At 40.7% G+C, this 27960-nt stretch overlaps 1 protein-coding gene across 18 annotated transcripts in view; it reads right to left on the reverse strand.

The window, feature by feature from the left end:
- Positions 1–27960, reverse strand: part of LOC310892987 (uncharacterized protein) — a 592327-nt gene that overhangs the window by 524068 nt on the left and 40299 nt on the right. Inside the window, exons 3-4 of one of the 18 annotated variants that reach the window (XR_014578622.1) lie at positions 4997–5093; positions 1483–3278 (exon numbers count right to left, since the gene is read on the reverse strand). The exons of 13 other annotated variants lie outside the window; for them this stretch is intronic. The gene's annotated coding sequence lies outside the window, so the exon portion shown is untranslated. Of the gene's footprint in view, positions 1–1482; positions 3279–4996; positions 5094–8819; positions 11199–13975; positions 14539–27960 lie in introns of those variants that run through there. 4 more of the 18 variants (XM_083821351.1, XR_014578623.1, XR_014578624.1 and 1 more) reach the window with 4 other exon arrangements.

The raw sequence follows: 27960 nt of genomic DNA on the forward strand, positions 1-27960 counted from the left end.
ATGTGAGGAGCATGCTTCCTTTAGCTTTGTATATATTGGTGAGCATCCTGACATTGGATAGACAAGTCAAAGGTTACTTTTGATGAGTTTTTTCCTTGTTAACAACATATTTGAAGCCAGATCTAGCCCACTAACGTATTTCAGATCAGGCAAAACAAGGTTCTGAAGAGAAGGACTTTCAGTAACTTCTAACTTAAGCTGCAAATGAATCAAAGTAGACTGGAGAGTTGGTGGCTAGACAGCTTGACTCCTCTACAAGACTTTTGCATGCTTTAATTTTGCAAAAATTAAGGGATGATTAATACAAGAACTATCAGACGAACTATGCACTTCGTTTTAGATATATGTGTCAGCCTTGATGGGAGTAAGGATTTCTTGTTTTGTCTTTGGAACCAAAACCAGAGATGGACATACATACCACGCAGCCTCACATAGTACACTACTAAAACAGTCATTTTTAATTTCACTATCATGCCAAACAATCACCAAACAAAATAGCTTTAGCATACAACTTGATTTGAACAGTTGATTCAATGTAATACGTAAATACCAAAAAGAATTCTAAAAATGGCAGATTTTTATTGGATATGCTATAAACAAATTCACATACAGAGAGACGCAACCTGTCGGTTCACTTAAAATGTGACTACTTTATTTGTCCAGTGTTCAAGAATGTGCAGTCAATATTCTTTTGTTTCATGCCTCTTGACATATTAAGGAAAGAAAATGAAGAAAGGGAGAAGAGTAATTTTGGGCTGAAACCCAGAAAATATCACATTGCCCTACTTGACTAACCATAGCTGCCACAACGAATTCTACCCTACAGAGACATTTTAGTACCTGCAATCTGGAGAATGACTAGAAACAAGGTGGGTCAGGAGCACCATTGCAGGAGATGGACTGTAGGAAGGGCAAGTGCTGATGACTTCTGGCTTAAGAAATCACAAGACTCCAAAACACCTCTGTGCAGTTTCTCTGCAAACCCAGGTCACAATATAAAGGACAGGCAGTAAATCCTGATGACCCACAGATATGGTACAAGATGGAGAGACTGATAAGTACCTGCTCTTAAATGATACAAAAACAGCATATTGAGGTGTTAGCAAGGATCCAGTAACTGGTGTCCCATGTTTTATGTGTCATCACACAAAGCCCCGCACAGATGACTTGAACACATGCGTCCGCATGCCAGCTGGGTGGACAGGCTACTTGGTCTCACACTCCTCTCACAAACTCAAGTCCAAGTGTGCAAATGGATGTCCAAGTGTTAAAAAAAAAGTTTTGTTTTAAAAATAAAACCATCATTCCTTCCTGCAAAGTCTCTGAGATTTGCTACATTGACGCAATAGGGAAACATTTTCTCAGTCTTGAAGAGCAAAACAGATTTTGCAGGCTCTGAATTTGGCTTGGACATAGAGTCATCAACAAAAGCCTATCAGAAAGAATTAGATGTGACATGAGGAAGACTTCACACAGCATATGTTTGAACCTGCTAATACCTGATCTCCCAGAAGAGAAAAAAGCAAAACACCACTCAAAATTCCCCAAGTAGTTTAGAACTCTAAAGCATTGAAGAAACTCCAGTAGACTTATTAGGGACTCTGCCCTGTCTTATGCTCCCTACAAATAGGTTTCCAAATCAGAGAAGAATGTAGCCTAGAAACTTCAGACAACATTATTTGTAAATTCTGGTGAGATAAAATTTACCCATTCCTAATTAAAACAAAAGGATATGTTAATAGAACAGTATTCAAATCTGTCTTGTAGATCAATCACGCTTGTACTTTTTCTTAATGTTTCTAGTGATCTTAGTCCCTAGATCTAACGTTAAACTTAGTATCTTCTATTTACTGCAATGTCTAATTTTACGTACAGCTTTTTTTTTTTTTTTTTGAAGAACTTAGAGTTTTCTGTTTGTTATGGGTAGAGAAACAAAACTTTCTGTTCTGGGCTGCTTTCAAAAATTATATGAACCATTGTCAAATCTGCTTTAAAAAGATTGATTTTTTTTCCAGTTTTCAGAACATCATCATAGAGAATTGATTAGACCTAGATTTCCGACTTATTAAAACAAACTTTACAGTTTGATATTTTTCATTATAGAAGTAAAAAAACAAACAAAAAACAATTCCTCACAAAGTCAGATAAAGGAGAAAGGAGGGAATAATAAAGTACAAAAAATATTTTCTTGCACAAGTGTTTTACTTCAATTTATTTTTTTGCACACATTTCAATGTATTCAATATGAACACCTCACACATCTTCATTTCAATTTCTTACACTTCCTCCAAAAAGGAAGAAAAGAAATTAACAGAAATTAAATTTTGACAAAAACACTTTCCCAAATTAGAATTGCTACAAGGTAGCTGATTGTTAACACAGGGCAAATTAAGTGAGGTGAAACCAGGAACACAGTCCATAAGCACATACTAAAGTCATGTTGCTCAAAAAAATAATTCTGAGGTCTAATATTAAGATTTTTTTTTTGGTAATGGTTTTTTTTGCTATAGGAATACTACTAAATAAAAAGAAAGTTTAGCATAACTGATTACCAAGCAAGAAGCTATTTCTCACTATAAACCATTTAGTTCACCAGGTAAAATACATATAAATAATACATAAAATAATATAAAATTTTTAAAATCTGTAAACACCGCATTTAGAATTAAACAGAAAAATAGACGCAAAATGCAAGTAAAACCAAAAGAACTGAAGAAGGTCACAGAAGAACTAGGTCAACCAACAGCCAAGGACAAAAAACGGGCAGAAGTTTCTGCTCTTCTACAGATTTTGTATAACCAGTTACTACATTTTTTTTAATATATAACCATGTTTGCAATGTGCATGAGAATCTGTTGGGGTGAAGCTTTATATGATTTCTGCTGAAACAGGGGACATTCTGCCCTTCATCTGCAGTCACCTGTGGCACGTTTCTACTTACTTCATTGCTTTAGCACAGATGCTTACATGGCCCCCTGCAAGCTGGGCAGAGAAAAACCCCTGCTGAAAACCACCCATTCCATTGGAATAGTGTTAATTTTCCTCCAGTTTAGAGACCTTAGGTAAGTGTACTGCGCTGTTAGGCCACACATAGCTGGCAGATATGAACTAAATCCTCCTTTCCATAGGCAGCCTACAATCACTTTGGCACAGTGGTGCTATCATAGTGCAGCCTGCAGGGCTGGCATCCTCCACCTCCTCATCCTGCTGGTGAGGCTGTGACCTTCATCGTGCCCCAGCTTTTCTCCAACACTGCTGCTCACACGACTGCAAAAGCCCTGATGTCAGTCAAGAGCAGTCAGATTAATTAGTAGGCTTACAACTACCCCATTTATTTCGCACAAAATTACTTAGGGAATTTCTCACACAAAGGCTTCCTGGCTGTTTGGTGGGAATGGTAACCTTTAATGCTAATTTAGCAGCGAGATTAAGGTGTGTAAGAGATTTTACTTCAAGCCATCATATCTTCAGTCTTGAAGAAACAGAGACATAAATAAGAGACCCGTAAAAAAAAGAACATCTTTCCTCCCGTTCTTTCAGAGGTGTTGTGAGGATAAACGCATTAAGGATTATGAGGTGCTTAGATACTACGGTAATGGGGGGGACATAGAAGTATCTAAGATAAACTGCTATAAAAAATGCAGAGAGACTTTAAAAGGAAACAAAATCCAGCTATGTACAAAGCACAGTACTTTTGTAGTTACTATTTATGTGCCATCTGTGAACAAGGAAAGTACTTAAATCAGCTTTGTTCATGCTTGAGCTGGGCAAATAATGTAAAATAGCTACTTGTAAACCCTTGTCCAAATGTAAATTCTCCTTGATTGCCTGCCTATTCTGTTGACCCACTTCACACGAACATTGAAGTACAGGTGTATTTCTGTTAGTCAAAAGAGTCAACTGTATGGAGGGAACAGATTTCCCAAATATTTCATAGCTCCTTTGTAGGTCTGGGAGTCAGATAGTGTGGGTGGGAAGGGAGGAAGCAATACCACCTGACACGGGACACCAATCACAGAGTGTAAATAGCAAGTCAGGTATAGGAAATAACTAACAATAGTTATTGCTTCAGACAGCTACGTACATCTAGTCAGACAGTCAGCCAAAGCGTTATTTCTAAACTATTCTCATTATTTTTAGCAACAAAGACTTGTTTATGTGAGTTTCTACATAGATAATTCATTATTGGGATAAGAGGACCATATTCATTGAGCTGCTTGCTTTAAATAGATTTTTCTCCAGCTCCAGTTCAGAAACAATACCACCTACAATACGGAGAGATCATAAAGAGACAGTAAAACGCTATAAACCAAGGCTTGATTTGCTTGTGTTGTTGCTGTGCTGTTCATACAGCTTAAGCAGCTCAATGACAGGGTGTCTTGTGGGAAATAGGAAACAGTTAAGCTGAAGAGAGATACAAATCCTGTTCATTTAAATGACATGGGTATTTTTTACAGAGGGTGTTGAGTCAGAAAGCATCCCTGCTGTTTGGGAGGGAATTCTCAGAGGCCTGCTCTCTACCAAGCAAAATAAAGCTGGAGTGACAAAACCAAGAGATTACAATCACTTAATAAGACACAGTAAAAGCCAATACAATTTACTTTTCAATAATGAGCTAGGAATGTTTAGATCCCAGGAAACTTTTCTTTTGTTTGGCATTTCTGTTCTCAGACTACACGGAACTACACACAGAGCCCCAGGAGCTCTATTTCTGCCCTCTGGACATCACAGCCACCATCTTCACAAAGGAGAATAGTACCAGTTTTGCGTGCAGGAAGAATGTTTTTACAGAAAAACAAGAAGTCTCTCCACCTGATCTTTGTGAGATACCCTATATCAAGTGCCATTCTCTCATTAAATGACCAGACCAACATCTTTCAAGACAATCACGTGGGGAACAGTGTTGTTTTTTTTTTTCCCCCCTCCATTGAAATTTTAAACAATTACCAATGGCTCAGGTGGATAAGTTAAACAGAAAGTGCCTTTAAATACTCACATTGTCTCTCTCTTCTCTTCCCCCCACAGCTTGATTAGGTTGGTAAGTGCTTCTTTGTAATTCCCATTTTGTCAGCACTACAATATCACTGCAGTATCTGCCAGGCAGAGACAAAAAATGAGTAGGAAGGAGAGGAAGGAGCTGTCAAATAAAAAAGGATCTTAAAGACTGTAAATCACTATAGTATGAAGCGTATGGTGAGGGTAATCATTAAAAACATATCAATCAGTGGGAGCGGTTTCGTTAAAGTGAGAAAAAAAGGAAGAAAGCAGCAGCGAAGAGAAGATCTGAAGACCCTGAACACTCTAGTGCCAGATTCCTCTGAAAACAGACCTGACTACACTGGGCAAGGTAGCCCAAGGGCCTAGCCCAGCACAGATTTCTTCAAACACCACACATTTAGGCTTTTTCTTCGCTGTAAAAGCAAGACGCTGATTCAGAGTTCTGGCTCACGTGGCACAAGAAAGATTTTTATAGTATTATGCACTTGTTGGACTAGAAACGCTCTAGGGTGTGTGCGCCTTCTAGATAGATGGCATGTCCTCCATGCGTTGTTTAGTCTGGAGAAAGGGAGGCCCACGGGAGACCTTATTGCTCTCTACAACTACCGGAAAAGAAGGTGTGGGGAGCTGGGGGTCAGCCTCTTCTCACAGATAACTAGTGATAGGACTAGAGGGAATGGCCTCAAGTTGTGCCAGGGGAGGTTTAGGTTGGAAATTAGGAGACATTTCTTCTCAGAAAGAGCAGTTAGGCATTAGAATGGGTTTGCCCATAGAGGTAGTGGAGTCACCGTCCCTGGTGGTGTTTAAGGAAAGGTTGGATATGGTACTTAGGAACATAGTTTAGTGGGTGACAGTGGTGGTAGGGGGATGGTTGGACCACATGGTCTTGGAGGTCTTTTCCAACGTTAATGATACTGTGATTCTATATTTCTCCAGCTCTTCTAAAAGCTGCCTGTCAGTGTTGTTCAGTCAGGAAGTTTCAGTTCATCTGAGCACGAATGTAGAAAGTTTTAACTTGTAAATACAGAGTCTGTGTATAAGGCAGAAAAATTATTTATTCAGAGAGGACTATTCTTACGATTCATGCAAAAGCTACAGTACAGGAATAGAGCTGGTAATCTGAAATGAAGTTGGGGACAGAGGGGCAAGAAGGGGAGATACGTAACCATTGTGTTTGGACACTTTTTTTCCAGCAAGCATTTAAGATTTTATTCTAAATTTAGGTAACTGGAAGCTAACATGGCCAACCTGTTCCTCAGTACAACAGTGTCGCAAAGAGAAAAGAGGAGAATATTTTCCCTGAAGGGGCTCAGGGAACTCCCGCAGCCCCTGATTCAAAAGGAAAGAAAAACAAAACACAACAACTTTATTCAGAACTAGAGACCAGCAGCTTGCAGCTGATTCCTATCGAGTCTACCCCATAGCTGTATGGGCATCCCTTCACACTGCTATGAAAGTTCTAATGCAAGACGTTTTGAAGACTGGCTAAATTAGAAACATTGTTCCATTATTCAGATTTTCCTACGTAGGATACAAGACAGTGTTAAGCAACTCACTGAAGTGTTTTATGTCAAAAATGATACAGGAAGGAACAATATCCAAATGCAAGCTATTGGAGTCGGTCAATTTAAAATAGCATAGATTTATTCATAAATATCCATGAACCCTTGTTTATTTCTGTAACTGTCCAGTTTATTTGCTGCATTATCGTATAAACAGTCAAAACGTCCATGAAATTCTGGCTTCCTGGAGAGGGAAGATGCAATCTTTTCTATAAAGAGAGCTAATACATGATGCCAGTAGTGATACTTGCAGCATCTAAAACTGAGCAATGAATATGCTCATCCTGATCAAATTATACAGAATATCAAATAGCTTCAGCAATAACCTTCTTATTCAATAATAACCTTCTTCAATAACCTCTAAGTGTTCCTCCTTATCCTTCTATATTTTATTGTACAGTTATGTACAAACTGTAAAGAAAAATTAGAAATACAGAATAAAGTACAAGAATTGCCAGCAAGGAAAATGCCTTTTTTTTTTGTGTGTGTTGTGTTGCAAATCTTTACCAATATCTACAAACTTGCTGGAAAAGGAAAATGGAAGACAAGATGTGGGTTACATGGTTTGGTTGGAGCCTGCTAAAAGATGAAGGCAAAAGTGAATGTGCACTGAAGTTAGAAAGACTACAATATATGTTACTCTGTTCAGAGTTACAGGACAGTAGTAAGTGAAGCAAAATTACTAAATGCATTAATGCTAGTCACAGGTGAACAGAAACTGGCTTTATAAAAATATTTAGTCCATTAAATAAACAGCAGGAAACAATCAGTGGCAACTACAAACAGCTTATTTAAGTAGTCCTTAGTAAGCTCAGTGGCTTGGGCAGAAGTTTCTTTAGAAGTGATAAAAACCAACCTCTCTGTTGAGTGACTTAGTTAATAACCATCTATAAAAACCCTGAGGAACAATTCAGTCCCACTGAAGTAAGATTTTATCAGTGACTTAAATTTCACCCTCTAAGTATCAGCTAATATTCATCCACTTCTGAAGGAGAAGTCATAGACCCCAATAGAGAATTTTGTTTTTCATCCTGCAGTTATTATCCTGGGGAGGTTAGTGCCTGGTCCACTTCTGCTGGAATCTGTGAACTCACGAGGCTCTCAGTGAAGACTTGCCATGACACGCAAACTGCTCAAAGTGAACTACTATGAACAGAACAGTCACAGATCTTGCCATTCTCTTGGTCCTGAGATTAGCTCTGTAAAGCACAGAGCTATTCGAACTGCCCAGTATAAAAGGTAAGAAATCTAACTGGGCACTAAGCATCCTACCACCTCTGGGTACCCACAGACTTTGTTGCACCACTAATAAAAATATGATGCAGTTGATGCTGTAACTAGTAAGAAAACTGGTCTCAAAAATGCAAAGGGCACTACCTATTGATGACTAGACCAAGCATTTGGACATTTTTACAACATTTGATGCTTGCAACTTTTGAGACCTTAAAAAAGGCACCACATGCCTTCAGTTGAACTTGGATCAATCCAGTCCTCAGAGAAGCACCCAACAAGTGTATGGATCAGTAAACTCACTTCTCAGAAAAAGTCACAGAAGAAGGGCAAAGAGGGGAGAGATGGGAAATGTTATTCTATTAAACACTATATGCTATTAACTGAATACAGAACATCTTTCATACAGTAAGAGACAGTGGTGGTGGAAAACCATATTTTAAGTTTTAAAATAGGAAAGGATATCAGAGAACCAAAGCTGGATATCCTCCATCAAAACTTTTCCTGCTTCCCTTATTATGTTACCCCATTACATAGAAAACTCCAAGGAAAAGCTTCCCTAAGCCATTCTTAAGGATGCTTCCACATACACACCAAAAAAAATGATCACAACTGTTGCTGTCTTTACTGCTTGTCATTTCATACAAGCATTTCACTTATGCTGTGTACCACAATGAATAAATTGCACTCTCACTTGCTGTTTACGCTTTGGCATGTTTCCTCTGTTCTCTCTCATACATCTACCTGTCGGCCTGTCTCTCCCACGTAGGAGAGAGTTAGATCAGAGCGGGCTATCGCAGATAAGCATCAGGAGCGCAAACAGGCTCAGACCACCAGCTGGGAAGAGAGTGCCTGTAACAAACCACCAGGCACTGTGAAGCAAAACCCTTGGCATCCCATCACTCAGCCTGACCTACCTCCTTATTTCCAGCCCATCTGCAACCTGTTTTCTGCTGATTGCTCCCTTTGCATCCACCCCCCACCCCACCTCACACACCAGACTCAGAGAAATGCACTCAGTCCAATTCTGGATAACACAGGAGAAGAAAGAATTTGAAAAAAGAGTAAGTTAAAAGTATTATGGCATACAGCTCTTGCTCTAACTCGTGCTGGAAATCAGCTGTCAGAGCTAGAGACAGGGTATCTGCCTCTCTGGCCTGCCCTCCCAAGATGACTAGGTTTCCCTTTCTGAATAGCCTGCATAACTCTCCCCCCCAACATAATTCCAACTCTGGCAAACCTAGCAACATGGCAAACATTTTTCAGTAACAAGCTGGAAAGAGCAGGGAAGAAAAACAGAAGTGTCCCATGACTTCTACCAGGGTTCCAGGCTGAGGACAGACTGTCAGGGTTACTCCTAAGTGTTTTTTCTTCCAACCTTCCATAAAATTCCTGTCACAATACTGTCCAACACCTGATTTCTCCAAAAAATCTTTTTCTAGCTGCATACAGTTTCAGCACACTGATCCGCTCCTTTCTTATGAGTGATATCATAATATCAGACATTAAAATAACTTTCACCAAGAAACCAAATTGTGTCAGTTAATTAAGATGGAATAAAACCTGATGGGCATTGTACCTGACCAACAGAGAGTAACCTGTATGAACAATATCCCATAGCAACCCCCTTCCAAATGCTAAACAAACTCACTGTGATATTCCAAACAGTGGCTAGAAATACCAGCAGCTGGCAAGAAGAAACTGAAATCCAACACTGAGGGTAGAACAGCTTAAAGGGAAGAGTTCCTCCTAGTCAAAGCCAGGAGAGTCATTTTAATGGTTTCAACACCCCCTATGCCTTCAAATACAGCCCTCTCACCCCACCTGGATGCTCAAATTGTCAATATGAACCGGAGGGGCACAGCTCCTGGAAACAAGCAACATTATTTTTACAGCCTGCCTCATTAATTCTGTCTTCTCGCCTTTTCTTCACAAGCCCAGGCAGCGAGCTGATGCTCAGGGGTTGCTCCCCCCTCTTGCACACCAGACATGGCAGTGTACACTTACTGCTTCCTCTCTAAAACTCTGCCTCCTGCTTCAAAGTCTCCAGGTAGTCAGACAGCAGAAGGAATGAAACCACAACTGAAACCGCAGACTCAGGGAGAAATGTGTCAGAGAAAGCAGGAGGGAAAAGAAAACAACACCAAAGAGGAAAGCACTGACAGAGCTCAGAGAAGGCTTTGATTAAATGTGATATCTGGATTTGGAAACCCCAGACAAAAACCTGGCCAAAAGGGTCACCCTTTATCTGGTTCAATTTAAGTACTGTGCTGTGAGAAGGTTGTATTCCTTCTTTATTAGTGAGGAAAAGGTTCAATGAACACTCCAGAGGAAGTGCTTTGTAACACCTCAGTTCTTTGCTCCTTTTACATCCTTTTTCATTACTTGCAGTACCAGGCACTCCTCTTCTGCCCAGTGATGGATTTGTTACATCCTCTACTGAGCTCTTCCACCCCCAACACCATGATTCTGGGTACCCTCCCACTACGCCACATGCCATGAACTCCCATGGGTCACATCCCCTAGCAAGGGCCACTGATACATTCAAGAGCTATCTGGCCATATCCCTCAGCACATCCCCCCTCTCCCTCCCAGCATGGAGGAGAGCAGTGCTTTCCTCCTAAATGCCTTTCACACAGATTATCTGAAAGGATCCAAGTCACCCGGTTAGAGAAAGACAAGCAAGGAAAGGAGGGTGCAAAATATTGCCATGTGACAAGGCTGGTAGGTGTGGGTGTTGAGGAGGACTGACAGGAAGGGGTAATTGGGCACATCACAGCTGAGCAAATGTACAGCTCTGAGAAGAATTAACCTGTGATACCAATACAATGAACACAATTTACATTCTTTCTTTAGATCAATTTAACCAGAGCAGACACTGGTGTAATTATACTGTGACTGTTGTACTCCTCAAGGTAGGAGCTCGTACCTTGAAAAAAACAGAAGGAAAATGAAACAAGTGAGCAGATGTCACTGGAGGAAAAGATGGAAATAGAACAGCAAGTTCTGCTCCATATTTAAACTCTATAGTCTCTTCTTGCATATCTTTTTTATTTAAACTGGTTGTAACAAATATCTTGATGCATTTAGGAAAATTGCAGCAATTTTTCCATACTATTGTTGTATAACTATTTGTCTTCTTTTACTAATGCTGGCAGGCTTACATAAAACTCTGAAGAAAGGAAAAAACTTGTTCTGAGAAACACCAGCGGAAAATCCATTTACTTCAAGTGATGTTTCTATGGGCTGATACCACTATAGCCACAGGACAAATTTGTATCAGGCAGCAAGGCAAAAGAGGAAAGAGGAGGAAAGAAGTAGGGAAGAGCAGGTGCTTCTGTATCCACTCTGCATAACAGCATCAAACCTTGCTGTACCTCTGGCTCGTATTGCACACTCCTCATCTCACTGGAAAATGTAGAGATGTAAAAATATCTGATTTCTAGTTTTCTAGCAATTCTGTAAGTTCAGAGCTACCATAGTGCTGTCCACAACAGCAGTGCATCGCCATAATTAAGAAATTCATTTATGTCCCTTCCACAGCTTCTCGCAATGTCTTGATGACAAATAGGGTGACGGGAGACATTATCCATTATCACCTGTTTAATTATTCACACACCACCTACAAGGACTTAGTAAATATAGATCATGAAGAATGTGGAGATTGAAGAGATGGAAGTCAGACTTGTAAGTTCACTAGACACGGCTAGTACTCCTACTCAGACAAATTAGACCCTATTGTGGAAAAAAATGTTGTTCAAAATCTAAAAGAATGGAGACATCATGAAGTAATGCTGCGATAGTCCAATGCCATGCAAAATAATGAAAAAAGAAATGTAAGAATTAGTTATCAGAAAAGCTATGCATGAATTCTCTCTGCATGGATTATGCATAGGGCCATAGGTAGTGGGATGACATTTAAAGTGGCCTATAAGAATGGCATCATGGAAATTTAATGCCTCCTCCACTACATTAGATGCTGAGCCTTTTCCTGGTCAGGAGGTATTGTTTTCCCTAAAACATTCCTGGTTCTGTCCCTCAGAAAGGAGGCTCAGGGCCTATTCTAAATAAAAGGTTTCATCAGCAACTCATTGATAAAGGGTTAAATGGAGAAGTAGTTAATGAATATTAGAGTGCAGTCTCTGCTTTGCTTTCCTAGCCAAAAACATAACTGTTTTGTGTGCTTACACTTCATACCTTTGTTCAACATTTTCTAAAGCTTTCCTAAATCATTTAAAAAAGCTTCTGTATACAAAGTGCACACAATAAGTTACAGACTCAGTTCCAGTTCTGACAGTAAAAGTGGAGAAATTTCTGCAATCAGTTAACAGCAAAAAGAACAGATCCTTAAGTTGTAATTATTACAGAAGTCTTGCTGAGGCACAAGACATGCTCTGTCAAATGAGACTATTGTGTTAACTAGATAAAAATTCTCAGGAGATGCTCTACCTTAAACCTGACTTCAAGAAACTCTGAAAGTGTTACTATTAATAGTATCATCACCTTCATAAAGCACAAATATTCTACCCTCCACAGTCAGATAATCAAATATACAATATTTAAACCAGCATTTGGATTAGGCATAGACAAGTATGAGTTCAACAGCAGCAAATCACCCAAAGCAATGGGTCTCTGGACATTATTTAATTGACACTGGGGAAAACATCACGTTCCCAGTGTTTTCCTCCAGCCACACATGGTAAACAGGCTGGCCTATCTCCTTCTCTAAGGGTAATTTTTTTTTTTTTTTAAATTTTATTACTTCATTGCTAAATCAGGCTGAAAGCTGTATGGAGATGGAGAAAGTAATTTAAATAACACCTGCCAATTTTCCACAGCTAAAATACCTGTGCTCTTGAAGAAAAACTGAAATCCTTCAGAATTATTAGCTAGAATGTGGAATCTGGTATCAAGCAGAAAGAAAAGTGCTGCATTTATTTACATAATGTATCATTTTATAATATATAAATGTACTCTTACTGCAACATTATATCAATTATTTACCAAAAAAGCTTTAATAAATTTAACTGTTTCTCCCACTTATCAACCACTTTAGAATAATTTAAAGCTCATTTCCTGATGCACTGAAATTATTCTCAACTGTGCGTGCTGGCAAACACAAAAGCCTTTTTACTTCACATTTGCAGAATGACATCTGCTTTATTTCCATCTTTGTTTTCAGATGCAAGATTACTTGAGCATTTATTTCTTAATCTGTCAAATAGCATTGTCAAAAAACAGGGAGTACACATACTCCTCAAACCCCCATAGATTCAAAGTTACAAAAGCTACATTCAACATTTTTCTGAACTTGCCTATCAGATAGAAATCATATTGACTTACTTCTATAAAAGTGTCCCCTCCGCTAAAAAGTCTGCAAACGTTTACAACACTGAGAAGGGAGAAACCTTAAGATTTATTATTACAGAGTGACTGCTACATAGCTAAAGTGGAAGGTAGTTTTCCATTATTAGCTGAATTTTCAACCAACCCCATCTTTTGTTTAGTGTAGGGTCAAGTCCTATTCCAGCCTCAGACACAAAGAATCAAACTCAAAATTTCTGACACCTCCTCTAGCACCAGAAGTTTTAGCAGTCCAAAGTTAACAACCAAAACATAGTGGAGAAAAAGATGTTTTATTTACTTCCTTTATAGTCATGCTACACATCAGAAGCAAGGACAAAAAAGAGGCCTTGGAGAATGCCTAAAAAAGTATGTGAATACAGACCCACTGCATTTATTTCATCATCTTGCATGGTCTTGCTGCCACAGCTTCACACTTTGCCTTTCTACACTGATCTTTTAAAGGCTTATTCACCTGTTTGTCTTAGAGTCTAAAGGAATATGCTGCACACAAAATTAAATATGTACAGCTAAGATAAGAAGTCAAGGTGGTTGGTTTTGTCTGTTAAATATAAGCAAGGTCAATAAAACACATTAGTAAGGTGAAGTACAATGTCTTTTCCTAGATAAGTGATTATACCCAGGGAACCCAGCTTTCTTTATTTTTAAGTGATATCCTTCTAATCGTTATTCATTTGGTTGAGATTTGCATAGATTTTTCTTTGTGGTTGCTGTTGCAAAACTTGAAGGGGCAAACATCAAGAAAGAAAAAAAGACAGATCTTAACACATGAGAAGAAGGGCAAGAAAGTTAGCATAGATGGTTGTGTGTGGAGGCAAAGGATGGGTGTGGGAGTTCAATGCAGATGTGTATGACGACAGACAGAACCAGGATCTGTATGCAAAGAAACTAGGACAAAGGGACTCTGTCAGGGTACCAGAGCCTGCATAAAAAGTTTGGGCAGAGTTGATAGTAGAGGATTGAGATGGCCAGAACCCCAAAAGAAGATGGAGATGGACTGGGAACATGAACCAAAGACAGCAGAAAGAACATGTTAGCACAACAGTATTGTATCACTGGCCAAATGGTCACAGGAAGCAGTGAAAGAGGAAGGTGGTGAGAAACAGTCTATGATGGGGAAATCAAGTGACAGTGACAGACAGCAGAAGGAGCCAACTCAAGAAAATTCATGTTTCTTTAAAAAGATCAGTTTGATCCACGAATATAAAAAGCAAAATACATATTTTGTAATGGCATGGTTACCATATGGCATCAACTCCTCAGTAGAAGTGTTCATATACCTTGTGAGAATGGTTCCACAGTTTAAAATAGCTGTGTTTCTTTAACTTCTGTTCTGGATTTCCTGGTACTTATAAAATTCTGGCTTGAGACAACTACACCACACCTGTAACACAAATTTCTACCATCACCCACTACTTCTGTTGGTGATACTTTTCATCAGAAGATCTCAGGGCTCATTTACAAAACAGGTCAGCATCATCATCCCCATTTTACAGATGAAAAATGAAGGTGCTGTAGATCAGCCTGCATTATTAATATGAACTCTCAACCCTAAATTCATTTTACTGTCATTTTCCTTGAAATATTCATTTGTACTTTTGCGCTAAGGGTATTTTTGTCATGTACTTCTGAATTTTGACAAAAATACCTGGAGCATATTATGGGGCATTTTTAGCATTCTCAGAGCTCTAAATAATATAGCACAGACCCAGATTCCCACACTACTCAAGAGAAATCCATTCCCTCAAACCAACCCCACAGTCTGAACAGGTTCTACCTTCACTCCAGCATCTCTAGGGAAAGATCCTGTTTCCCCATGCTTCAGCCTGATATCATGCTCCAACTCCCTTCAAGTTTTAGTCACATCTTGCATTTGAAACTTCTGATCTTCAGTGCCTAGAGGAAGCATTACTTACAATTGTTTGGGATGTCTGCTGTGTTCTGTAACCCTTTCAGAAGAAAGTCTGGGATCTCTCACCTGCTTCTTTAGATATTTGTACAGGCTTTTAAGTTTTCTGTGAAGTTACTAAGCAGGGCAGAATGTCAGCAGCTGCCTTAAACTCAAAGATGAGTTAGAGTACAACACTAATCTCCCTTCTGGTTCCCTATTTTTCCCCACCTCCAAATGTTAACCCTTAAAATGAGGCTTCTTTTCTGAAATAAGAGAGTTCAGACTCCATGGCCTACAAGCAACAAAAGCAGGGTGCTTTAGCACCCTGTTGGATGATCAGCTGAACTTTCTCTTGTGAGGACCTCGAGGCCTGGTTCCCTCCCCCTTTTCCACCCTCTCCAAAGGAAGAGCATCTACACTCTTCCACTTGGCACACAGGTGCCTAATTTTACTACCTCTGGAGAGTATACAATTCCTATCCCCATCCCTAAAATGAGCACCAGTGAGCTTCCATAAAGCATCCAAGATACTAACCAAATGCCAACAGGGAAGATTTAATGCTGGCCAGCATGATTTCATAATATCAGTCTGATGTCAGAGTTAAACATGGAAGACCTGAAATTCAATCCCATCTTTCTTGCACAGGACCAAAAAGACGTGCAGTAGCTTCAATTGCTGCTTTTGCTAGAAGAACAGTGAGGCTTAACTCTACACCTATTTAACTTATTATGAAAAAGGATGCTCACTACTAGTTCCTCTGCACACTGGGGTGTGCCTGATTCTTCTGAGACAAGATCAGCCCACCTTCGGATACCAATACCCTGCTCGTACACAAACTCACATGAAAAATTAAAGTTATGATGCCCTTCTTTTCAGCGATTGCATGGGAGACCAGGATGTTTTTACTGGAGAGCATCATCCCACATGGAAGCAGTGAAAGGATGGAGGTTATAAACAGCACACAGAACACTTAAAAATATTATCCAACGATTATAACATTTTGACAGGTCACAAAAAAGCTGTGATTTTCCACAAGCTTCTTGCCAAGTTACACTTCAGTAGAGTTTCATAGGATGGCAGAGGCAGAACACTAACAAAAGTCACCTTCTTTTAAATATCAAGTCCCTTCTTCAAGGCCTGAACATACTAGAGAATTAAGCTGAAGATTTTTTTTTTCTACTAGCATCATTCTTAAACAGATTAATTTGGCTGAGATTCTCAATGGTACAAAAACTAGATTTCAACCTGAAGTTCAGCCTGGGGTTTACCCACCCTTGCAGTAAATGTTTAGCCTAATGGAAATCAAAGTCATACTGCATCAAGAAACTGGTGATTCTACAGAGTGCTTCTTTACAGTGTGTGGTTGTATGACTGTTTGAGGAGAAAAGCAAAGGTCATTTAATTATATTGTCTCCCTCCCTCATCTCTACCATTTATTGTCTCTCATCTAATCTCAGTCTACGTCTACTACAGAAACAGATGCTAGCCTTTCAGTATCCTTGTTTTTAAGAACCTTCATTCCAGGAGAATTTTCTGAAAACATATGGTGAGCTATATATACTGAAGATTTTCTCAGCTGGCTTCGTTTACACAGGAACATACCCCTCAGGTGAGCTGATCAGAATACCCAGCATTCAAATCAACTAGGTAAAACCCCCAGGCAAAAGGTACCTCATACCCCAGAAAGTGGGATAGGATTTTCCTTATTGGAAATTCTCCTTACTTGTCAGTCCTAGAAGTCTGATTGCAATTCATTCCTCATTGATTTTATAGTGATACACCACTGCACTCATTGCAGCTCATTCTATTATCTGACACATTCATTTAAATCATGCAAAACCTGACACAGGCTGCAGAACACTCCATGTTTAAGAACCACAGCATTTAACAGATGACCAAAAGTCAACAAGCGTTCTGTGACATCAAGAGACACCAGAATTCAAGGAGTTTGACCACAGTTCCTTTCAGCAAAAGTAAATAAACCTAACCTCTCAGAACAACAATGCCCCACAACGTTATTCAGCCTCTCTCCTGACAGTGGTTCTAGAGAACAGAACATTTCCCCTTCCAAGGAGCATCCTCTACAGATCATCTAACCATAAGAAGGAGATCTCTGATCCTTAACTACTGAATAAATATTGAATTATTTTTGCAGCAGCAAGCTAAACATAAAAGCAAAGGATGCCTTAAGTAGGTGGGATCAAATACTCCATGTTGTCTTTGGTTCTCAGTCTTAACAAAAGGATTTTAGCAGATGACTAAGCACACTAAGTGGCACAGTCAGTTGGATAAAATTAAACAAGTAGAGTTGCGTCAGCAACATTAGGCCCTTAGCTATGTGTGAAGCACAGTATTAGAAGTGACAGGGAAAAGTGTTCCAAATAACAAGTGAAATCTGTTAAGCCTGCCTTTCTGCTGCATCCTTAAGGGAGCAGGAATAAGGACCCAAACATATACCTCCTAATTGTTTCACTCCATCCCTTAAGGAGAAACCACCTCGGATGCTACAATCCTGAGCAACAAGCTAGAAGAAAGCCATACATTACCACTCAGAACAAAAATGCAGAACAAAATTCTGCTTGCAGCATCTTGTTTGTACAGACTGAAATAACCATACTGTTCTGAATGGAGCTGACACAGGAAAAGCTTCAGAGACAAAAAATAAAGCGAATTCATTGGAGAACATCAGGTATGGGTAGTTCAAATCCCTTGGCCTTGGGCCTTTTTCTCCACAACTTTCACAATTCCAGAGTAGCCACAGTGCACTCCTTTTTCCTAACGGAATGGTAAAAGGCTTATTAAAACACTGGAACATATACAGACCAGTTGAATGTTATATACCAAGAGCAAGGCAGAATGCAATACTGTCCCAGTCCTCTCTGACCAGACTTCTTGAAGTAGTTTCTGGCTCCATTTGCCACTGTAATTGCTGGGCTGACTTGCTGACCAGAAGCTACTGCAAAGGGTTTTAAGAGAGGTAGCGCCTCAGAGTATGTTTTCACCTAGCAGAGCCCCATCCTCAAAGACATCCACTAACCAGCTCCGTCCCCAGAAGTCAGCAGCACCTGCCTCATCACATACCACCACATGCATCACACATTAAGCCATCTGAGAGGCCTGCCCCTGCCCTCAGATCTGGTGTATTTTCTCTCACTGACATACCCATGTCTTTCAAAGAGAGAAACACCAACCCAAACAAATTGTGACTGTGAAGCAAAAGTGAGTTTATTAAATCATTAGGCTTGTCCTACATTGCAGATCACACTAGATTCAAGCTAAAAAGTCTAATTCTGCAAGTCTCATTTTTTAATTCCTGTAGTCTTGATGCTTTTGGTAGTGAAAGTACAGGTATTACACTGCATGTATTTCATACATCTAAACTATCATTATGTTTTACCTTCCTTTTCCAATTACAGCACTAAATTTCATTTTATCAGCTCAGAAGAGGTAGAAAAAGGATGGGGGAGAGGGAAACGGTAACCTGGTGATAGTCACCAACCAGCAACTCATTTTCCCTCCTGGCAAGCTCAGCACTTGGAAAAGGCCACATTCTCTGCAGCTAACTAAGGGTTTCAAAAAAAAGTTGTAGGGGAGGAAGGTAGGCAGGCACATAGAACTTTCTGCTCTTTTGCTTTTAAGTTTAAACACTCATGAGGGAGAGAAGGAAGAATTAAAAGTGATCAGAATTTTTCTTTCCTTCAATATTTCCTGACATTATTCTGTTGCTTTATTAGGTCAAAGAGGGTCAAAGGAGCTAGGATAAGAAATAAGTAAACAAAGCTTAAGATACTTTTTTAATTTAAGCAAAAGCAGTTTAATTCTTACCACTTACAAAACTGATAATCCTAAAACCCATGGAGTTTCCACAGGCCACATTAAGTAGAACAAGGTTATAACCCTAAATTCACTTAACCTGAGATCAATACCTTACCTCCTGTAAAATGCAGTCTTTAAATTTCAAGAGATCACCTCTTTGTTTCCTGAGATATTTCCAGTTTTCTCCACCCACCAGAGACCAATATACTCTTTTGCAGCTAGCTGGAATTTCCTGTTTTGAAGTTCAAGTGTAGAAGCGTTTGGTGTTACAAACATTGTCAGAAAATTAAAAATTATTCTGACATTTTTACAAACCAAGCTTGATCATTTTATGTTCAGCTCTAAAGATAACCAGGCAAAACAGTCAATTTCTTTGTGATCAATTCAAAAACAATTGAAGCACAACTAAAATGATCAATGCAAAGAATATACTTTAATACAATTACTAAAGAATGCAATTATGGATCACTAAACCCATTAAAGGAAGTTCAATCTGAGTTAGGCAACTCCATAGCTGTAAGTGTATCTCCATATTGATCTTATTTACAGCCTGGTAGACCTCATAAACACAAATCAAACTGCAGCAATTTTAAGAGCAGTATTACACAGCTGAGCAGAAAAAAAAGCTCCATCTAGGCACAGCTCTGAACAGGATTGTGTGCGTGGTGGTGGGGGGGGGAGAAAGCTTTTGTTGTAGGAAGATATTTTATTTTTTTTAAACCATGAGAACCTGGAAGGCTGTGGAATAGATTCAGTAGGTGCATGCAGATCCTCCATCACAGCAATGATGACAGCTTTGATTTCTCATACTTTGGCCCAAGCATATTTCTATGCTTGAAGTCATAGAATGACAGAACAGTTGAGGTTGGAAGGGACCTCTGTAGATCATCTATTTTAGCCCTCTCGCTCAAAGCAGAGTCATCCAAAGCTGGCTGTCCAGGACTATGTCCAGTTAAGTTCTGAATATCTTCAGTGACTGAGACTCCATAACTTCTCTAGGTAGCCTATTAGTGTTCAATCACCATTACAGTAAAAATGTTCTTATGTTCAGAGTGTTGTGTTTGTTTGTGCCTCTCTCCTCTTGTCCTGTCACTGAGCATGACTGAATAGCCAGGCTGTTTTCCTTACTCCCTGCCACAGATACTTATAAATATTGATGAGATACCCAAAAACCTTCTCCTCTAGAGGCTGAGAGTCTCAGGTCTCCTAACATTTCCCCATGTGAGATGGGCTGACCCTTTAGTCATCTGTTTAGCCCTTCACTCAACTTGCTCCAGTAGCTCCATGTCTTTCACTGGACAGCTCAGAGCTAGACATAGCACTCCAGATTATGGCCTCACCAGTGCTGATTAGAGGGAACAGAGCACCTCCTCAGTCCTGTGGTGACTTTTTTTTCTAAAAGAAACCAAGGATTTTGTTAGCCTTCTTGGCCATAAGGACACATTGCTGCATGTTGACCATCAAGGCCCATCAGTTCCTTTCTGCAAGGCTGCTTTCCAGCCAGTCAGCCCTAGCCCATACTTGCACATGAAGTTCCCTGTATGCAGAACTCTGTGCTTCCCTTCATTGAACTTAAGATGATCTTCCCCACCAAGGTTAAGTTTTTCTTGCTACGGACTTTTTTCTGCTCTCAGAGGCCTGGGATTCCTGAAGGTAACTCTTACCAGTGAAGACTAAGATGACGATAACATGGAGCATCTTCGGCTTTTTTCATGTTCTTTGCCACCAGAGCCCCTTCCCATCTAAACAACAGGTCCACATTATTACTTGGCTTCCTCTTACTGCCAAGATATACTGGTAGAAGCCCTTTATGTCACCCTTCAAATCCCTCACCAGACTCAGTTCTAGATAGACTACAGCTTTCCTATCTAGCCCTCTCCCTGCAAACTTGGACAGTTTCTCTATGTTCCATCTGGGGCACCTGACCCGGCTTCCACCTTTTTGTGCTTGAGTTTTGTCAGGAAGTCTCTGCTCAACTATGCAGACCTGCTGCTGCCTGTGCTCAGTTTGCTGCTCACTGGGATAGACTGCTCTTGAGCTTATTGAGTCCATTTTCTCCTGCTTGGTGGAGGTTTAAAAAAAAAAGGTTTTCAAGGAGCTAGAGCAGCCATCCTGACAACAAGATGGAGTGGAAGCGGGCCAAACAGAGCATGCAAGCTACGAGGACCCTATGCTATAGTCCCTCTACAACTGGTATAGATTGCAAAGCTCAGTGCAATTTCAAAATGCTCTGAAGCTGCTCTAATATTTTATCTAAGAGCCGTCAGTTGTTCCAGAATACAAAGGCAGATTGCAGCTATCCTTCTTTCTTGTTAACTTGTATTCTTGTTCAAAGAAAGCAACTGAGAATTGGGGGTCTCAGGAGCCAAAAGTCACACTTCCTTTTTCTGACCCAGGGCTCAGGGACGCTCTCCTCATACTTTTAAGCTATTCACTATCTCTCTTCCTAAATTACTGAGACTTTACTACCTGATCCTTGAGAGAAACCTCTGCTATTTCTCACTTTAGTATCTCTGACCTGCCGTACATTACTCTCTCACTGCAGCTTATTTCATTAAAGTCAGAAATGTCTAACTTTGCTTCACTATCTCTTCAAGCTTGATTTTCTCAACTCTAAAAAAAATGTCAAAGGTGTCATCAAGGTCTGTCCAAAGAACACCTCAAAGATTAATGGTAATGAAGCTACAGCAGCTTAATGAAGTTGCTTAACAAGTCAGATAGCATTATAGGTTGTTTAGCACTAGCAAGGTTATGCCTGGCAAAAGTTTAAACAGGAGCTTGCTTTGTTGGCCTGTGAAAAAGTACTTACTGAACTCACCAAGTCTGATGCTGCAGGACACCTCCTGCTCACTTATCAGCTCTCTGCAGCTGTATTCCAGGTCACACTTGCTGCTGGAGAGAGGCCAACCACAGCAAAAGCTGTGCCACTAACTGAGGTCCTGACACCCACCAAGCCTCCAGTGGAGCACAGGCACAGGACCCCAGCACACTGCCTGCCACATGCCTGGGGAGGCACATCCTGCTCTAGGTTCATCACTCCCAAAAACAGTTAGTGAGCCTCCCTCTACCAACTGACCTAAAACCTGGATTTCCACTCATCAGCATCCAGATAACCTGGGCAATCTGATGTCTGTGGCTCTTTGGCCCAAGCAGCTGGCTAATACTCAGAGTTCTATGTGCATCAGAACACAATTCAGTCATTGAAATCAAATTAACAGCTGCAAATTGGTTTATTAAATGTAAACATGCTCAGAAAAATCTACCTATCTTTCAAACATCAGGAGTAAAGAATTGGCAGTTTCCTACTTCAGAAACTTCAAGTGTCTCAAACTCTGGAGGAGCTACCTCTCCAGCTACTGTCAAGGCACAAGTCTCTTGTTGCTTCTACATGTGCAGCCTGAAAGTGAGAAACACTTCTGTTTTTGCAACCAAGGCTACCCCTCAGTGCATATACCTTGGATGTACCTGCCACCTTAGGCAGGCATGTTATCCACAGCTGATTTCATTACAGCTAAAACAGCTTTCTTACTTTTCTGGAATCATTAAAAGATTATCTTCAGGCTCTTTAGAGATATCTACCACCTCCAGCTGCCAGTTCAACAATAGGTTGTCTGGATTACTTCCATAAAGAGGTCAATTAAGTAAATGTATGTATACAGATCATATTTATATCAGAATTTATCAACAAGGAAGCAAAGGCCTTGCTTGTTTGGGTGTTATATACAGCTAGAGTTTGTCCTTCTGTTATCTGAACACTTGGAAAAAAAAATCAAAATGAGACTTTTAATCAATGTTACCTTAGTCAATCCTGCAATAAAACCAACCCACAGAAGACTACATCTGAAATGACTGAAAATTAAGTCTCCTAAGAGATGAAAGGCTACACAAGACTTGAGTTTTGCAAGCACAAAATTGACACTGCTGATTTTTTTTTTTTTTTAATCAAAAACACTAGAACCACCCTACCGCTGAGCAACTACATTGGTTTCAAGTCACCAATGCCCTGCTCCACGCTGCATTCTGGGTCTGCACCCCAGTCAGCTTACCTCAAGTCCATCACCAGTGGAAGTAACTCCATATCCCTGCTGATCTCAGGTTCAGCAGACCTTTACCAGGGAGGCCTTTACCAGGAAGGCTTTACTTTCACATCAGTCCCACTCTGCTGGGTTGGAATCCTACAGAAAGTCTACCCACAAAACAGCCAAAGCCCTGACCAGGTGCTCACTTCACTACAGAGAAGCTATCACACCAAGGACTCATTTCTCCCACATGCCTTGAGAATTTAATCCTATAAGATCCAATGCACCCTGAAATAAATCCTGCTCTCTCCCAACACCTGTCTCCTGCTTTTTGCATTAGACACAGCTGCAATACAAATTCCATGTGAAATTACCACTACCTGATTGCTTGATTCTCCTCTTGCACTCAAGGAAAGGAATCCACCCACTGCATGCAGTATCATCAAGATACTGCTAGTTAGAGAGGATGCAGTTCAGTGGTCAGTCACAGGGATAGCTCACGTGCATAATGCAAACCATTCAGCAAGGGAAAAAAAAAAAAAGGATGTTTTTGCAACACAGATTAACCAAATAGAGAGGGAGGGAGGAGAAGGTAATGTGAAGAACACAATCATCATAAATCAGTTTCCTGTTTCCATTTTATTTTGGGTCTGCTTTCCATTTCTTAAATGAGTGTTTTTTACTGAATGGGCAGACGCAGATGTTTCCCAAGTTTTTATCTTAAGAATTGATAAGGTGCCAATTGTGCACACATATGGCACATGCAAGAAGGATACTTCTTCAGGAATGAACAGCTAGAATAAAAGATGCATCTATATCCTAGTTTCCTACAGATGTTAGGAGACATGTTAATTCACCTTGTACAGATTTAAATCCTAGGAAAACTCTATTGCTTTTGCTCCATTTTTTCCTGAGATTAGGATTTCTATCAAAACAATAACAGAATAAAACACCTTAACTCACTGATTTTTCTACAAGTTTTTGTAAATTAATAGACTATTTTTCTTTTGTCTGTCTCCATTTACTTTTGTTTTAAGAATGCAGTTTTAGAAATACTCTTGGTTTCCAGAAAGTTCCATGCTTCTCCTCCAAAAAGCTCTGTCCTTAACGTATTTAGAATTAGGCACATAAGATTCACAGATTCACAGATTTCTCTAGGTTGGAAGAGACCTCAAGATCATCGAGTCCAACCTCCGACCTAACACTAAGTACTCCACTAAAGCATATCCCTAAGCTCTACATCTAAACGTCTTTTAAAGACCTCCAGGGATGGTGACTCCACCACCTCCCTGGGCAGCCCGTTCCAATGCTTAATAACCCTTTCGGTAAAGAAGTACTTCCTAACATCCAACCTAAAACTCCCCTGTCGCAACTTTAGCCCATTCCCCCTCGTCCTGTCACTAGGCACGTGGGAGAATACCAGAATACCCCCACCTCTCTACAGCCTCCTTTCAGGTAACTGTAGAGAGCGATGAGGTCGCCCCTGAGCCTCCTCTTCTCCAGGCTGAACAAGCCCAGCTCCCTCAGCCGCTCCTCGTAAGACTTGTTCTCCAGACCCCTCACCAGCTTGGTCGCCCTTCTCTGGACTCGCTCGAGCACGTCCATGTCCTTCCTGTAGCGAGGGGCCCAAAACTGAACACAGTACTCGAGGTGCGGCCTCACCAGAGCCGAGTACAGGGGCACAATCACTTCCCTCGACCTGCTGGCCACACTGCTTCTTATACAGGCCAGGATGCCGTTGGCCTTCTTGGCCACCTGAGCACACTGCTGGCTCATATTCAGCCGACTATCCACCAATACTCCCAGGTCCTTCTCGGCCAGGCAGCTTTCCAGCCACTCATCTCCCAGCCTGTAGCTCTGCTTGGGGTTGTTGCAGCCCAGGTGCAGGACCCGGCACTTGGCCTTGTTGAACTTCATGCAGTTGACCTCAGCCCATCGCTCCAGCCTATCCAGATCCTCCTGCAGAGCCTTCCTGCCCTCGAGCAGATCGACACACGCACTTAGCTTGGTGTCGTCTGCAAACTTACTGAGGGTGCACTGGACGCCCTCATCCAGATCATCAATAAAGATATTAAAGAGGACCGGCCCCAGTACCGAGCCCTGGGGGACTCCACTAGTGACCGGCCTCCAACCAGATTTGACTCCATTCACCACAACTCTCTGGGCCCGGCCATCCAGCCAGTTTCTAACCCAGCGAAGCGTACGCCAGTCCAAGCCCCGAGCAGCCAGTTTCTCGAGGAGAATGCTGTGGGGAACAGTGTCAAAAGCCTTACTGAGGTCAAGGTAGACCACGTCCACAGCCTTTCCCTCATCCACCAAGCGCGTCACTTGGTCATAGAAGGAGATCAGGTTCTGATCTTGAGGAGATCAAGATCTTTGTCTCCTCAAAACCATTCCCTCCTACTTGAAATGGTGGTTACACTATTATAAAAAACATCTAACATCTAAACCCAAGTTTAGGGGAATTTACTCTCAGGAATTTACACCATTTTACTAACAGCCAAAGGCAAACTCTACCTGTGAAAGCTACCAGCAAGTTCTACCTACAACCACTGATGCTTCAGGAGTCATTCCTAGGTTTTGTTAAATGGCATTGTCTTGACACAAATCCTGCACAGAAGATCACCAGAACAGCAAGGGTCTGTTTACTAGCATCCTTATATGAACCAGTCTTGAAACTGATAAGTTTCCTAACTTGTAAGAGACTTCTCCAGTGCTGGCGAGTATCATAACATTCAATATGCCCTACAGCCTCACAATTAACTTCTGCCACCAGCACCAACTTCTTATCCATGCAATAAAAAACACCAAACAAATCAGAAAACTTGCAGGCACCATCAGAGGACATGCACATGTACCACTGCACCAAACAATGGACCTCTGCCTTGGATGTAAAGCGCTACAAGAGGTGTAGTCTCACTCCAGGATCAGAAATCAAGCTAGAGAGTCTCGAGAAAGATGCCACAGCTTTGGAGTTTGTGAAGGATCTACTGGCCCATTTTAAAATGGGCTACAGAGAAATACAACAGTGATACTCCCTTACACTTCCTGTGCAGGAGCAACTTTAATTCATGATCAGTGAACTCCTTAGCAGTGACAACACAAATCTGGAGTATTCAAAATAGCAAATAAAAGAAATCATGTTAACTCAGAAGCAAACAAGCATCTGAACTGCATCCTCTGCTGAAGGAGAAAAGCCTACCAAACACCAAGCTAGTTACCCAAGCAGAGGATATACATTGTGAGCTGTAGCATAGACTCCCAAGGCAGAGAGATGTTTGACGGGGAAGAATGTAAGTGAAGAGCAATGCTTCATCCATGTTTCAAGGGCAAAGCTGAAATCAGTTCCACACAGTGCAAACAGACCACTGAAGGGTACTCATACCTTCTGGTGAAGGAAATCAGCCAGTTACAATCTTGCCCTTCCAAGGGCAGGTCTCCACATCTACCCTGTTCTCTGGCAAACGAAGAGTAGAAGAGTAGTTTAACAAAGATCATCACCTTTCATTGTCTTAACAGGATACTAAAAAGAGCAAACCAGAGAAAGCTTAATTTTTTTGAGTGCTTTCTGCATCAAACCAACTCAATTAAAAACATACATAACCTTAACTTGCCACAGACTCAGGCAAGCATATTTGCTCAATGATCAGTACTGATCTGTTCAAAGGGAAATAGTCTTTTTTCTAGGAAAAGTGTGACCTAGTTCTTAATGTCTTATTTCTATACCTAAGGTTTCCTTAACACGCAGTTCATCTGTTTTGAAGTGAGAGCAGCTACTGCATAGTACTGCATAGGCAAAAACAAAGGATCTTGACTCGATGCAGGTCAGAAAAACATATCTACCAAGCCATGAGAAAACAACTCCAGGAAATGCTTCGTGAAAGCAGGATAGATACACAAAGATGGAAGTTCAGCACCTCTGGTAGCCAGATATCAATGTTCTAATTCTTACAGCTCTTAAGCCCTCACTTCACCCTGCTAAAAGCTCTGGGCGCTAAATTTTTTTAAGAAAAAAATGGGTCAGGTCCAAAGCAAATATAAATTCCAGTAAGTCCTGCAAATACCAGTGTGGTGCCTGAGGAGCATCAGCTGCATGGTCTGCTGCTGTAACATGCACAAGGACGCTACACAAGCACTTAAAGTAGAAATAACACCCCTGCAACAACCTTGCAGTATTTAACAGGAGTCCGTTTATTTTTCACCCCTTTGGAAAACAGTGAGATGTGTTTCACTAAGACCGATGATCTCAGAGCTCACCCAGAAGGGCTTAAAGTGAGGGCAGAATTGGGAAAGAGGTAACTAAGGGCACGTACAATAGAAACACATACAATTGTGTATACCACAAAGATAAAATGATTAACAGCTTCCAGATAAAAAAAGTAAGGAGTGGGGAAGACATGCAGCATCAAGAGAAACTTGGAGGTACAAGTATCAAGCCTAGGGAGGCATTTCTTGAAGTAAAAAGAAATTAAGCTATAGAGCTCCCTGTTCCAGAATACGCAGATAAATTTTCATAGGTCAGAAATAGACTGGATGGAGTTACAGAAGAAGAGTCTACTGAGGGCTGTTAATTACAAATCACTGTTTTGGGGTGCCCCTGTCACAAATTGTTCTGTCTAGGAGAGCATTCTGGAAAAATATTGCCAACTGCTAGACCAGTTCCATGCCTCTTACAAAACGTTATTGGCCATTATCAGAAAGGTCATACTACACTACATGTTCTGTCTGATCTGGTAGGATCATTCTTGTGAAAGCACAGACTGCTTGGGTCATGGGTCTGGACTAATTACAAACTATGGTTATGGTACAGTGACATGGGCACATACAGCCCTGGCTCTCTATGACAGAGCATCCAGCATTGATGAAGATTTGTTACTAAAAGAAAAAATGTTATCAAAGAGATTCATACTCAAATAACATAGGGAGCTGAATTATCAATCTCAAAACAACATCTCATCCATTTTGATTATCACCACTCCTCTTAACAGTACAAAGAGACAGTGAGGAAGAAAGGCAGTATAAAGGACAGAGTACGACAGAGGACATGCCTTGCCTGTTAACACCAACTACCCAGTAAAAG

The sequence above is a fragment of the Anser anser genome (assembly GCF_964211835.1).
Source record: "Anser anser genome assembly, chromosome: 1".
NCBI lineage: Eukaryota > Metazoa > Chordata > Aves > Anseriformes > Anatidae > Anser > Anser anser.